This window comes from Phocoena phocoena, chromosome 7 (assembly GCF_963924675.1).
Source record: "Phocoena phocoena chromosome 7, mPhoPho1.1, whole genome shotgun sequence".
Taxonomy (NCBI): domain Eukaryota; kingdom Metazoa; phylum Chordata; class Mammalia; order Artiodactyla; family Phocoenidae; genus Phocoena; species Phocoena phocoena.
The window spans coordinates 31,700,541-31,715,572 of record NC_089225.1 but is presented as its reverse complement, the minus strand read 5'-3'; the positions used below and the strand labels follow the sequence as shown (position 1 = coordinate 31,715,572).

At 33.4% G+C, this 15,032-nt stretch overlaps 1 non-coding gene across 1 annotated transcript; it reads left to right on the top strand.

Moving 5' to 3' along the window:
• Positions 1-12,195: 12,195 nt before the first annotated feature.
• On the top strand, positions 12,196-12,299 carry LOC136126146 (U6 spliceosomal RNA). Its single transcript, XR_010656045.1, has one exon. It is a non-coding gene; the product is annotated as a U6 spliceosomal RNA (small nuclear RNA).
• The last annotated feature ends 2,733 nt before the right edge of the window (positions 12,300-15,032 follow it).

Sequence of the window (15,032 nt, the reverse complement as noted above, 5' to 3'; positions counted from 1 at the left end):
ACTGCAGCACAGAGCAAGGGACTGGGCTTGTTCTTCCGATTCTGCTGTGCTTTTCTTTTTGCTTCCTGTGGCAGTGCTCTTACTATACGATAATGTCCAATGGTTTTCAAGCTGCTTCGTTTCACTAGAAATCAAGTGACTTCCTGGTAACCAATCCCAGTCCACTGCATATGGACCAGCTCTTTCCCCATAATACCCAGTGAACTTCCCTACCTTCCAGTAGGCCATAGTATTTCTCTCTTCAGCAATGTCTGAATCTCAGCTTGGTGGTGGTCTGCAAGCAGGGAGTCTTCAAAGTATATTTCTTCCTTCGGTAGTTTTCCTCAGCCTTCGAGGTAAAAGATTCTCCCATTTGCTATTCCTATATTGTTTAAAGTTCTCTTAACCAGTTTTAGTAGTTAAACCATCTCTTGCTAATTACTAATTCTTTATATTAATATGAATTAATTTATATTCAATTTATTCCTGTTCAAATTATTGAATGTTTTATGTTTCCCGATAGAACTTGATCCACATTGTAATTTTAAGTAGTTTTTACTTAAATATTTATCTTTTCTGATCATTTTATTCCAAACTAAAGCTTTGAGCCTCCAACTGAGGGCGTGTTTCTTCATTATGATGAAATCCGCTTAGTATTTCATAGAGTGCAAGTGTGAGGAGTACAGAGTCTTTTGTTGATTTGATTTGGTCTGAAAACTTCTGTATTTTACCATCAGCTTAAAATCATATTTCTGGTGAATATATATTTCTAGATTAATAGCTTCCCCCCCCCTTTTAGTACTTTAAATATTTCAGTCTATTGTCTTCTAGCTGCCAAAATTTGGTTGATATTCAGCCATCAGGATGTGGTTTCAGTGAAAGTAATTTGTTTTGCTTCTGGTTGCTTGTCAAATTTTATCTTTGTATTTGATTCTTAGTAATTGGCTATGAGTAGTTTTCTTTGTACTTATCCTATGAAATTCACTGAGATTCTTGAATCCGTGGTTTGATTCGTTAGATTATTACTTCATTTTTCTTTCTGTGCCATTATCCTTCTCTTGTTCTAGGAATCTGAAGTTTTTCTGATCTTTTGGTTGAGTTTCACCTACTCTTCTCATCTATTCTTTTTTTTTTTTTTTCATTTGTTTTCTCTCTGTGCTTCAGTTTGGACATTTTCTGTTGACATTTCTTTGACTTCACTAATCCTGTTTTCTACTCTGTGTAGTCTGTTGTTAAACCCACCCCATGAGATTATCACCAAACTAGGAAGAAGGTTCCTTGTATTTTTTATTATTAAGGCTGAATCTTCATATGGTGTAAAATTCAATGACTATTGACAAACTGTGTACATCTTGGTACAACAACAAAGAGATATAGCTAATTTTCATCATCTCAGAAATTTCTTTCACATCCACTTTCAGTCAATTGACATACCTTATAAATAAGAATTCTTCTTATTTCTGAAACCATAGACTGATTATCCCTGTTCTTGAATTTCATATAAGTGGAAGCCAACAGTGTTTACTCTTCTGTGTCTACCTGCTTTCATTCAAGATGTTTTTGAGATTTACTCATGTAGTTATATTACTACTACTATTGCTGCTACTACTATGAGGCAGTATTCCTTTGTATGAATATATCACAGTTTGATTATCCATTATCTTGTAGATGGATATTTGGGTTGTTGTCATTTTGTGGATAGTATGAACAAAACTGCTACTCAAATAATCTTGTACAAGTTTTTCTACTTGCATATATATATATGTTTGTATTTGTCTTGGGAAAATACCTAGGAATAGAATAACTGGGTCATATGGTAAGTATGTATTTAAATTTATAAGAAAATTCCAGTTTTCTAAAGTGGTTGAAACATTTTATTCTTCCACACCAATTAGTAAGAGTTCCAGTGACTCCACATCACCAACATTTGGTGTTGACAGTCATTTTCTTTTTTTAACCATCCTAGGGGGTGTGTAGTGGTACCTCATTGCCATTTTAATTTATGTTTCTCTGATTACTAAAATGTTGAGCACTTTTCTTATGCTTATTAGCCAATAATTTATCTTCCTTTTAGAAGTTCCTAAGGGATTTTCCCCATTTTTATTGGGTTATTATTTTTTTGTTACTTACCATGAACAGTTGTTTACATAGGCTAAATATAAGTTCTTTTCCAGATATATATATATATATATATGTATGTATGTATTACAAATATTTCCTCCCAGTGTGTGACTTGCTTTTTTATTTTCTTAAAGGTGTCTGTTCATGGGGAGAAGTTTTTAATTTTGATAAAGTCCAATTTATCCACATTTTTTCTTTTATTGAATCTCTAACTCTCTTGCATTTTCTTCTAAAAGTTTTATAGTTTTGCTCTTATATTTGTGTCTATGATCTATTTATAATTAAGGTTTTGGTATGGTATGAGCTATGGGTCAAAGTTTTTTATTTGTTTTTGTTTTCCTATATATTTATCTAGTTTTTCAGGGACCATTTTTTGTAAAGATTTTTTTTTTCCCTCTTTTTATTGCCTTAGCCCGTTGATGAAAATCAATAAACATTCTGGACTCTATTCTGGTTCATTTAGGGAAAATTGACATCTTAACAGTATTGAGCCTTCCAATTTATGAATATATATCTACTCTTAAGATTTACTTAGGTGTTACATTATCTAGAAAATATTCCAGGACCCTTGTATCTGACCCCCTTAGAAGAGCAGCTAGACAAACTTAGTTTCTATAATCTTGGTACAAACAAAAATAGAGTTAATTCTTTAATAATGATACCAATTCATCTATAATGCTGGTTTAGGAAGAATTTAAATTCATCTATTTTATTTAAACACTAAGAGCCAGGCGTTACTCTTCCGGCTGAAAACATAAAGATAAGTACAATATGAATCGTAACCTCACAAACATGGGGCTGGTATGATTACTAACTTCGTTTAAACAAAGTTCTTTCACATTTCTAAACATATTAAATTGTAAGAGTATTACTTTATATAAATTTGCTTCCATTTTTCATTCATTTCCTTGAATCTTATAAATCAGTTGTAACTGTTATTATGGAGGTATATTGTGAATGTGTGTGAATTTATATCAGTTTATTAAAGGCTTCCTGTCATTTCTCTATTTTACTCTTTTTGGATTTTTAGGAAGTGCAATTTAACTCTTCCACGTCTATCCTCATTCTTTCATTACCACTCTCCCCTTCAAATCCTTCTGAGATTCACGTTATGTTCCATTTCACTGACTAGCTCTTCAGTTTTATCTATTTGAACTATTTATTGAGTTGCCTATTTTAATGGATATTTTCACACCCAGAACCCCTACTTGTTATGGTTGTTATATTTTATTACGTTTTGTTCCTGTTTCAGGTTTACAATATCCCCCTTTGCTATTTGACAACACTTAAATGCTTGTTGAATCAGCTTCATCCTATAGGTTTGGAGTTTGTTGTCTTTCTCTTGTATTTATTGAGCTCTCAAGATGTCTTTTTTTGCTTTTCTTTGTAAGTGTATATTGCCTTTTGGGGATTAGTCATCTTTACTGGGTTGTGTAGTTTGGGATGGGGGAAAAAATCCATGTCCTGACCTTTGTCTCTCTTGGTGACTTTAGCGGGTAGGGGAATGCCAAGGAACCGTCAAGGGATAATTTATACATTTACCCAGACACTGTTAGTTTTAAAAAGCCAGCACTGTACCTGTTTTCTTTCCCTTACTTTTTTTTTTTTCTTTTTTTCCCCTTACTTTTTAAAAAAGCTAAATTGATCCTATCTATACTGTTTCTACTCCAGGTTCTTCTGCCTTTTATTCTCTCTACCTCTACCTCCCCCTCTCTGTCACTCCCCCACTCACACACAGCACTAACTACCTTCTTTTGTCCCAACTGATCCACCAACCTCTCTATGACTTTGACTGGCTGACAGATCCATCAGCCTCTCTTTCTAGAACCTCTTCAGGTTCTATATATATATATAGAAGGAGCCAGACGACCATATTATTTTACCATATTTTCAGGAACTAGAACTTGGAAGAGTCCCTCAATGGATAAATATAGAGAAATATAAATTAACTCCTTAAATTATTCTCACCACTGTAGAATCTCAGAAGCTAAATAGCATGTCAAAATTTAATGAGAAACCTTTTTCTCAGAGCTCTTTGAGGACAAATAATGGAACATATCCTTTCACTTGTAATTCCCTGTATCAGGATTTAACTCAGAGTAAGGGGGTCTATAAATGTTGTCACCTATGAATAAATTTCCATATAATTTCTTATTAAATTTGAAAGGTATTATGACCAAATTGATTGGACTAGCTAGGAAAAACACAACAAAAAAGTATGCTTTTTGAGAGCTAATTTCAGAATAGCTCAAATCATTGAAAATTTGTTAATACACAATCACCCTATGACTCCCTTCATTGATAAATACAGCATACATCCAAGACTTCAATATGTACTACCGCACATACAAAAATTCATGGTTTAGTGTTTTTTAATACTGATTTTTGTACTTATTAATCTGATATGATTCTATAAATCTTTGAAAGTTAATACCAAACAAATAAGTAAGAAATAAGAGATGTGAGGATTTCTGTTAACTTGGCCAACAGTTTTAAAAAGAAATACAATCTGATAGTGATTTTATTTTCTCCAGTTCTATATGGTTAAAAACGGAGGGGGATGATTCAATGAGAAGAGATGGCACTCACCCATCCATTTAAAATCAGTGCTATATTTCCAAGGGCTAAAAGAGTTACAGTTGCACTGTTCATTACTTTGGAAGTGTCACATTTCCTAGTATGACAAGATGTATTATGGATGGGGGTTTTTACAGATGTGGAGAAATCTCTTTCCAAGTTTTTTTTATTTGATTTTCTCCCCTTCTGCCTCTTTGTACTTTAGCGGCAAACCTCGGGATAATGGGATTACTTTATGCCTTCCACATCAGGCTCTGGATGAGTGCACAGAGGCCAGTGGCAAGAGAAATAAGATGGCTGTAAAAATGCAAACAGTGGGTGTTAAAAAAGGTGCACCCAATAACTTGCCCTTAAATTTAAAGGGAACTAAATGAGGAACTTCTGGACAATTTATCTTTCTGTTTACTGATAACAAGTCACTTTGTTTTTATGTGCTCAGTCTAGTATTCCATAATTTATTTGAAAGTAGATGAGAAATAATGTAGATAAATGATGAAGTGTCAGGGTCTGACGCTCTTAAATGAAGCTATTATGGTCAAAGAGAAAACGTAAAACCTGCGGCTCATTATGAGAGTGTTCTACTTGTCAGTTAAGTGAAAAGGCCTGGAATGATTTCCAGTTTATTTGTCATTGCAGTTATTAAAGCTGTCTTTTTGGTGCCATGAAAATGAATTGAAGACTTTATTCGAAGTAAATTTGTACTAAAGCTTTCAGATGTATCTTGTGTGAGCTCAGTGAGGCAGGGAAGCAGCTTAAAAGCTAAAATATTACAAGGAGACAGCTACCAAAGTCTTTGAAACATACCAGAATATATAAGAGTCAATAAATAAAGCATTTTCTTGACTAAGGAACAAACTCTTTGACTGATGTCTTGGGTAAGATTGGTAACAGGATATAGCAGTTGCTAATTGTCGGTAGATATTTTATTCCAGCAAGGAACAAATTGCCTACATATTTGAGTAACACTTATAACAGAGTATCTTTCCTAAGATTGATCTCTAAGAAAAGTGAAAAGATGCATCATTTAAAATAAGACACACTTATAAAAATGTAATGAGAATTAACACAACGGACACATCACAGAAGCAGAAAAGGTCTCGTGCTTTCTGAATAACTGTAACTACTAGGCTCTAAGAACAAGCTTTATAAAGTTTAGAAGGTAAGACGTTCAGAAAGCCTGAGCTGTACAACCTGTTTTCCTAACTGAATTACTGGACTACAATCGGCTACATCTGACTACAGGGGATGAATATATTATTGACATTTTTATCTCACATGTCTGTTCTTAAAATATTTTACATTCTTGCTGAGGTGTGAGAATAACTTACATTTTAGCTTACATTAGAAGGAGGTCAAATCAGATAGACTTGCATATGGTTGAGATGGAATTCTTTTTTGAAGCATTGAAAAAATTAACTCTCTTGTATTTCCTTATTTCATGATCGAAAGGGAGGCATTTGGTGTTTCTTTGAACTAGTCTGGCAGTTAAAAATACGTTTTTGTATGGTTTAGCTATGCTTTTTCATAATTTAAAAATGGCAATTAATAGGTGTAAATAAAGGAAAATGAAAGACCCTTTCTCTACATTGGTTTCAACCCCATCACACGAAATAAGTAGAATCACTAAACTGAACGTTTTACTTCTGCCAGCCCTGTCTTTGACTCTTCATTGTGGATATTAAAAATGTGTTGACACAGCTTCAGGGTCAGTTTTAAAACAAAATGGATTCTGCATCCCCCTCAGAGGTTTCCTTCAGATTTTACAGCCATTTTCAGTGATACTGTCAAAGTAAAAGGTCTACCAGGCTCTTTATTATATGCCTTATTTTCTGGCATTTAGATGCACAACAAAACCTTCCTTTGAAATAAAACTCAGTGTTATATTTGGGATATTTTGAATATTTCTATAACTTTTTATGCTAATAACTATAAGAAGTCTCAATGATTTAAAAATAAATGCTTTACAAAATTATAGCTGCGACAATAGAGAAATCTACGTTGTAGTAATTGCTGGTTAAAGGTGTAGAGTTTAGATTAGATACAGACAGATTCAGATTGAGACTGTGTTTATACTCCCAGTAAGATTTGAAAAGAAGCAAAATGGTTGAATTCTGTTGGATAAGCAGTTACTTGGGGGAAAATTTTTGATAATTCATGTGTTAATATTTGTGCTTATAGATCTGCTTTTTGTGTGTAGATACATTCCATAAGGTCCTTTTATTTTTGAGCATACTCAAGTTTGTATTTCAAGTTAGTTAATTCACTTTGGCTGGTCAATCAAATATATTTTATCCCATTTTACTTATTTAATATACAGATGTCAAACACTAAATTAGTTGAATTACAAACATAATTGCTTTTTATTGAGCTCATGGAGTAAACAGGATCATAAAATGAGGTATATAGTATATGAAATTAAGTGCAGTTAAAGGATGGCATAGGGATTTAGGGGCAGTTAATTTAGCCTAGGTCCATAGTAAGGAAGACTTCACAGTGGGAAAGATTCCTGACCTCAAATATTGAATTCTGAAAAGACAGAAAAATCAACTCAGTGGGACTAGGTCAAAAGTATTCTACATTCATGGTTATATAACCTCCAACAATCCAGCTAGCTAATTCCTTTGTTGCCATGGTACTAGGCTAAATTTCTTTGGGTAAAGACCACTGTGCTTTTTCTTCCCTGAAAAATACCTAAAGTTAATGTGGGACTCTAGCCAAATTAACCATAGAGAGTACCTTATCTGTTAGGTTAGCCACTGGGGACTAAACCTGGTTTCCTTTACTATAAACTACCATGGACTGAAATCATACTCACTCTCCTACAGTATTTCTATAAATATATATTCACAATGTCCACATAGAGAATTAATCAACATGTGTTGGTTTATTAACAATGGAAAACAATGAGGAAATTCAGCAATAGGCACAACCTTTTCATACATAAATTTGCAGTCAACAAACTTAGAAATAAAAGATTTTTTTAAATGCTCCTGTTGCTTTTCTTGAATTTCCAATTCTCTATTTTTCTCTAAAGACATGAAAAGTAACTTAAAAATTAAACTACAAATTATTTGGTGTTATAGTTCCTATTAAGGATTCAGTTTCCAGATTAGACTGTTTATTATAATATGCCAATGTAAGCTATTAATCAATGAATACATGTTTATTGGTTATGTTTAAGCATTATTTTCAGGAAAATAAATTTATGCCTCTGAGGCAAATATCAAATGAACATTTGTCAAAGATTCTGTTTAACCCATTAATTAATGAGTGAACCAGTCAAGTTAAATCAGTTCAAAAGACGTTTGATGAGGTAAGTACAGAGTTAATTTTAAAAAGAAATATTAGGGTAAGATTAGATAAACAATAAATATTTAGATATAAAACTGAGTAATGTCTTATATGGCCATAAATGGTAACTTTTGGGGTTATTTCTTTCATTGGACAGAAATTATTTACATCTCTCCCTGACAGAAATCTACAAGTTAACCTCTATTCCTACAGAGTTTTTAAAATGACAAATAAATACAAAACCAAGGAATAAAAGAATACCTAGTAATCTATTGCTTATTTCTAAACGTCAGGTAATTTTTTCTGGTATTTGTATGTAGGTGGTATGGTCTTTTCCTACAAAAATATTGCTCTGAAATAAAGTCACTGCACTGGCATGTCAGCGTGGCTTGGTTGGACTGGTGAGGCATTTCCACAGTGCACCAAAGTAGACAGTGTTCTTGGCTTTCATATTAGATCACTTACTTAAAATTATTGGTGTGATCAACAACTTATTTCGAATTAAATTTTTTTTTCTAATACGTTCTCTAAAATAAATATAGCTGATAAATATAGCTACATTAATTCCAAAGGAAAGTTAAATCTTAGCGATGCTTATCTTAAAGAGATGAATAAAGAACAAGGAATCTCCCCATAACCAGGGAATACATAAAAAGGTTCCTGTAGTTACCAGATGCTTGTTATGGATTGAAGTGTGTCCCCCAAAAATTCATATGTTAAAGCCTTAACCCCTGATATGATTGTATTTTGAGATAGGGTCTTTAGTGAGATAATTAAGGCTAAATGAAGACATAAGTGTGAGGCCCTCATCTGATAGGACTGGTGTCCTCTTAAAAAGAGGAAGAGACATCAAGGATGTGTGTGCATAGAGGCAAGATCATGTGTGGACACAGTGAGAAGGCAGCCATCCAAGCCAAAGAGAGAGGCTTCAAGAGAAAACAATTATGCCAGCACCTTGATCTTGAACTCGCAGCCACCAAAACTGTGAGAAAGTAAATTTTTGTTGTTTAAGCCATCCACTCTGCAGTGTTTTGTTATAGCAGCCCTAGCAGACTAATACAATGCTTTTTTTTCACTAGAACATTTATGTGGTATTAAACATAACCTATTTCCTATGATATCTAAAGCTGGTATTTTACAGTTTGTATAAATTCAAATCCAGTTGGTCATCATCACTTCATTGCTGGAAGTGCAGACTAGACAAAATTGAAAAGCAAACAAAATAAAACTGCATAATGGTTTACCAAAATATTTACTGTAAAATGTCTTTAAGCACTCTCAGCTCATTCCTTTGCCCTTGCCAGAACGTCTCTTCTATGTTTTTAAACCAATTCATCCTCTATTCTCACTTCTCAAGATGCATTTTCTCCATTCCTTGAGCTGAAGCAAGGATAAATTTCTTGTTTATTTCAATTACTTCTCAGAGAAGATACCACTAGTTTCAAAGAGTCTGACTCCATTGGACAGCTGGTCATGTTTCTTTATCCCAGCTTGCGTTGCTTCTGGCTAGTTCTACTCACAAGAAGGTGTTGAATAAAAAGGACAATTTGAATCACAGTCTTGTCTTTCTAAGGCTTTGTACAGTGTTATCTGTTCATATTTCTACAAGAAGCTTAGAGATAGACTAAATGTGACAAGCCTGCAGCTGTCGCCAGGCACAAATACTGTTGAGAAAGCCAGATCCTGGCTTTTGGTCAGTGATATTTTATTTTTCCTTGAAGGATGGTGGACCAATGTATAGGAAAAAAGAATAAGTAAATATGAACAAAAAGTCATTCATTTTATCCTATTAGTACTTTAAGAAAAAAATGTTTGTTAAAAATATCTGATTGAATTCTTATTATTTCCAACATGCTACACAATAACAAAGCCCTATTACTCCCCCTTGTCTTTGCTTTCCTTACCTTTATTTTTCCTTATTTCCCTTTTGAATTGTCCATGCACTGTATTTCTTTTAAAAAATAAGATCACTTATTTTCCCCCCACTCATTGACAGTCTGCGATTTCCAACCTCTTCTGACAGCTTTCCACATGATAAAAATGTAAAGCCTGGTTGTGTAAATCTCTTACGGAAGCAGTGCAGTGTAAAGTCTCTTTTGTAGGCCAGAAAAGGAAAGTCAGCCACCACTGTAGTTAATGCTTGTTAAATGAAATAAAACATAGGCACATCATGCTTATTCACTTGGTTTGTTTCTTTGAGCCCCACCTTCACTGCTAAATCATCAAGAGCAATCCATATGTAAATTAAGTTATTTATTCCAGTAGATGGGAGTAGCAAGTTATTTAGTGTGTTTGTCTTTTCTTTTGAATGGATAAAATCAACTTTCACTGTTAATTACACTGATTTTACTGAGGTAGTTAGAATATACAGTTTGCATGGCCCCATATGTTGGATGCATACACTGAGCCTAGGGGAATTTAAATGACTTTTGTAAGATCACCCAAGAACCATTGGAGGAATTCTTCCCCCAGAACAATGATTTTTCCATTTTGCCATATGGCTTTAGAAACCTATACTTGATCTTAAGTGTATTCCTCTAAATAAGGGTAATCAGTGGTCAGACATGTGGTGAATTATTAGGCCGCTGCTATTACTCTGGAGTGCTGTTTTTTGGGGGCTTATGAATAGGAAATGTAAAGTTATCTGCAAAGGGATTTTATTCTAATGTTCTTTCAAAGAATGAAAGCTTTTCTTTGAAAGGAGTTAGGATGACAAAAACCTAAGATTATTGGAAACCTGATAGCAGATCTTTCCTTGGCAAGATTAGTGTGAGTTATTACCAGTAAGTGGTAAACAGGGTTAATTCATTTTCCTTTTGTAAGTTGAACTTCAGAGAAACAGTTGCCAAAGGCATCATGGCAGATCATTCAGTCACAATGCATTGTATTGAAGAAATATGGTACCTTTTTAACCTTTCCATCTAGTATCCTACAGCTAGTCTCTCTACCTGGACTGAACATTAGATATTTTGATTGTTAACGTTCTAACATAGCCTCGTGTTGGTGGATAATTTTAAAGCGTCTTATTTTTCATAATTTCACTAGACTGTTTTCCAAGAAATTAGTAGGCATTAAAATGCACTTCTTCTCATAACGTAAGAATTCTTAATATGCTATACAATTTATACTTAGCCATGTCAGACATTTTCTTCCATGGAGTGATAACCTTAGTGACTGTGTGTGAAACCTATCTTTTTATTTCTAAATACCAATTTCAGTAATTTGATTTAAGAAACCAAAACGAAAAGGGTTCAAGAAATAGACTCACAAATAAATGGATTCTACTCTTTCTGGCTTCCTTGTGAGTAAAGAACTTTTCTACCATGTAGATTCTATGTGCTTTTCACATAAAGAAATGGTCTCTCTCATGATAGATGTTCTTCCTCAAAGTAACTTCATTGCCCAAATCTCAAAGGTAGCGTTTGACTTCCTAATGATTGTGACTTTTTTTTCCTATTCACTAATGGGATAATGAAGTCTTTGTTTTTTAAGGTGTCAGTTATGGGGGTATATATAATCTTATGGGACATTGACTTTGCTTAATCAAAGAACATTTCATAATATATCATAGAAAATGCAGTAAAGAATTTAGGGATCATAAAATCACATCCTAAAGACAGCATTATTTTGTTGGTGTGAGTTATAGGTAGAAAAAGAAAACTTGCATACCTACCCTGAGGTAAAGGCAGGCGGAAGAGTGAATCAAGTGTGAATGGGATTCTTCAAATATATTTTAATCAACTGAATATTTTGTTTAAATGCATGTAATAAAACTTGGTGCAACTCATATTCAAAGGTGTTTTCCATCTTTTATTGACATGATTTGCATCTTAGGATATTTAAGTATAGCAAAGTGGGTATTTTTATTCATTTAAGGAAAGGTATTCGGTAGGAAATTATTATTTTCGCTCTTAAAATTGGTTGTAAAGATCATGTGCCTTATTTTGAAGCCAAGGTTTTAACCCGGGGGTGCAGGGGTGGTCCCTTTATGTTGCTGACCCCAGGGAATATAGTGCTGTAAGTATTAGTTAAGTTTCTTAGAATTACAAGTAAATGAAAATATAAATAAAAACAAACCAAGAAAAAACAACTCCAGCTAGGTTGTAGATCCAAGAAGTAGATGAACAACCAAGAATCCAGATCCGGGAACATGAACTAGAAGCTTTCATAGGTATTCTCTTTAAATTACTGTAGTTAAATTGACTGAGTTCTAAAGATGTTTAGAACCTGACCCCTCAGTTACAAATGTCCAATTTCTAATGATATAGAGAAAATTAGCATGGCCCCTTGTGCAAGGATGACACATAACTTCCTGGGTGTTCAATATTTTTCTTAGATGACAGGCTTTCTCCTGCTGCCTGCAAGCAGAGGACTCAGATCATGAGCAGGAAAGGAGAAAAACAAAGGAAAAGAAGGAACCCAAGTAGCTTAGTGTCGAACCTTCTTGCCCTTTACCTGTGTGCCTCTGAGCTTCCAAGTGGGGTAAAGCTGTGTATATGTGTTTTGTTTTATTTATGAAATTGTAATATGAAAACATGGATTCAGGAAAACTGTTTTACCCCCTTAAGATTTCTGTGAGAAAAGTCTCCTTGGTTTTACTTATGAATTGTTTTTTTTTATGGGGCATTAAAAGTAAAATAGAAATTGGATACTGATGATAGGAATTTGATCATTTAAAAAATACTGACCTTAATTTTTTTAATTATGTTTATTTTGAGGTAGAGATATTTTCTCTCAACTTTGGTCACTTTGTCCAAAGAAAATAAATTATCGACATGGTACTTGCTTTCTTTGTATATTTGTGTGTACTTTTCTGTGTCATAGGCATCTCTTCAAATTGGGTTATTGTTGCATGTGATACGTGCTGTTTCCTGATATATTAACTTACTTTAGGTAGTAATAGAAATAACTAACATTTTTCCAGGCAATGTCATGTTTAGACAAGCATCAATAATTCTACCCTAATAAAACAACAGCTTATTCTGTATCAGGCACGGTGCTAAGCTGGCATCTGCAAAATAGTAGAGCCTATGTAGTTCTAGAGTTACATATATGTGTAAAGACCCATTACCGACTGAAGAAAATGTTGTGTGCCCTCTGATGAAACGTTTGAACTACTCTGACAAGTACGTTAATGGGCTCAAATCAACTATGAGTATTAAAGATAGAGATGCATCTTAACTTTACACAAAAATGATAAATTAATGAAGTAGTTTTAAAATATACATTTGATTCTGAAATTAGAAAACAGCACACATTTTAACAATTTTAAGAAGTTAACTACTAAAAGACTTATAAAAACTATTTTTATAGAAAATAGTTAATGCATCTATTGCATAGATTTCACCAGTTAAGTAGACAAACACCTTGGCATGTGCCTTCTCCATTCTAACAAAAAAAGTTTTTATTCTGCCTATTAGCTGCTCATTTAAATAATTTACAAAAAAGATTATCTATCTGAATAAACTGTTTTACAGTTATAAGCTCCTCTGTTGGGGAAAAAATATTTGAAATGTTTTTATTGTGATTTGGAGCAGGCAAATGACTGAGTTTTACTTTATCCTCTGAACAACATTCTCTGATTCCATACTTGGAGCTGTTTCATCAGGCTTCATCAACCTGTCATTAAGACATTCTCTATGAAGTCAAATATATAGTCTCTTTATGACAGTGAGTTACCAAATGCTTAAAACTATTACATTACTGCATGACCTTTTTATCCCCTGAGTAAATTACTTGTGTTCTTTATCATTCTTCAAAAGAAACACAAGACCTGAGCACAGCTCTAAGCTAGGCAATTTTTACCCAAGGATTCTCAGGCTTCTGATTCTGCATCCTTGTTCTCCACTTCTGGACATTTCTTTCTGTCTGCCTGAAATTACATCAGTGTCCCCTTGTACACTGTTATCAAGGAAGGATAGAAATCTCTTTCCAAGAACAGTAAATGACTGTTTGCAATTTCAAGTACTGCTTTTCTGGCCATGCTTATATTATATCCATTATAAAAGAGATCAAAGCCTTGAGTTTAAACTTGGGTCTTAACGCCATTGAGAATATAGTATAATAATGCAATCAGGCATTTCTTGAGGAAGAAAAAAATACATACAATTTTCCACAAAATTTTAGAGAAAGACAATATCTGGGAAAGCTATCCAAGGAATATGCATTAAAAACCACACAATAAAATGAATAAACACGTTAGAGTATAATTCTGGATATCAATGAGGATAGATTTTCTTAGATCTAGAATTTTCCCTTCACCCATGTGCAGAAGGTCAGCCTGGTTTAAAGCATGTTATTTTCTAAATACTATATATATTTAAATCTTAAAACTCCTTTTTATTTACCCATAACCTCTCATTAAATGTAGAACTCCAAGATGGTTACAGCTTTCCTAGAAAGTGCCAAAGTAGACTACTGTAAAACAATTAGTTTCTAGCTTTGAGATGCTGTGTCCTTTAATTTGTGTTGCATTTATTCTGTAAGCAATGTAAATTCCATTTTTGTTTTTTTTAAGCAAAAAATAGTAAATTTCTCCATTTGTATGTCTAGTTGTGTAGCATACATTAGCACTATTTGTGAAGTTCCATGTTGAAAGTGATATTCTATTTTTTATTGCCAGCTATTGAACTATAAAAATTTTAAATCAATAGATAAAACTGAAGACCCAGTGTTTGACTTAGCATTGAATTTTCCCTTCTTAGTACTTTGCATCATTTCAGCATATTTACTAGTATGTCAACAGTAAGATTTTCCTAGTTTGTTCTATGTATAATTAATAATGCAATCAGTAAAAACTATTCTACAGGGAACTCACTCCTAAAGTTATATATGAATTAAAGATAAAATATGTGATATTTTAGTACTCTTTTTTCCCATCTGACCTATATATAATTCAGATTGCCTAACTAAACTTAAGTATAGATATGAGGGTTAGGGTATTTGCAAAGTACTAAGCTGACAAATACAGAGTGCCGGCTATTATTTGTTTGGAAGTCAGAGATTTGAGCTATTCATTTTGTAGTCTGACAGTCATCACTACAATTCCTTGAATTCCCAAAGCT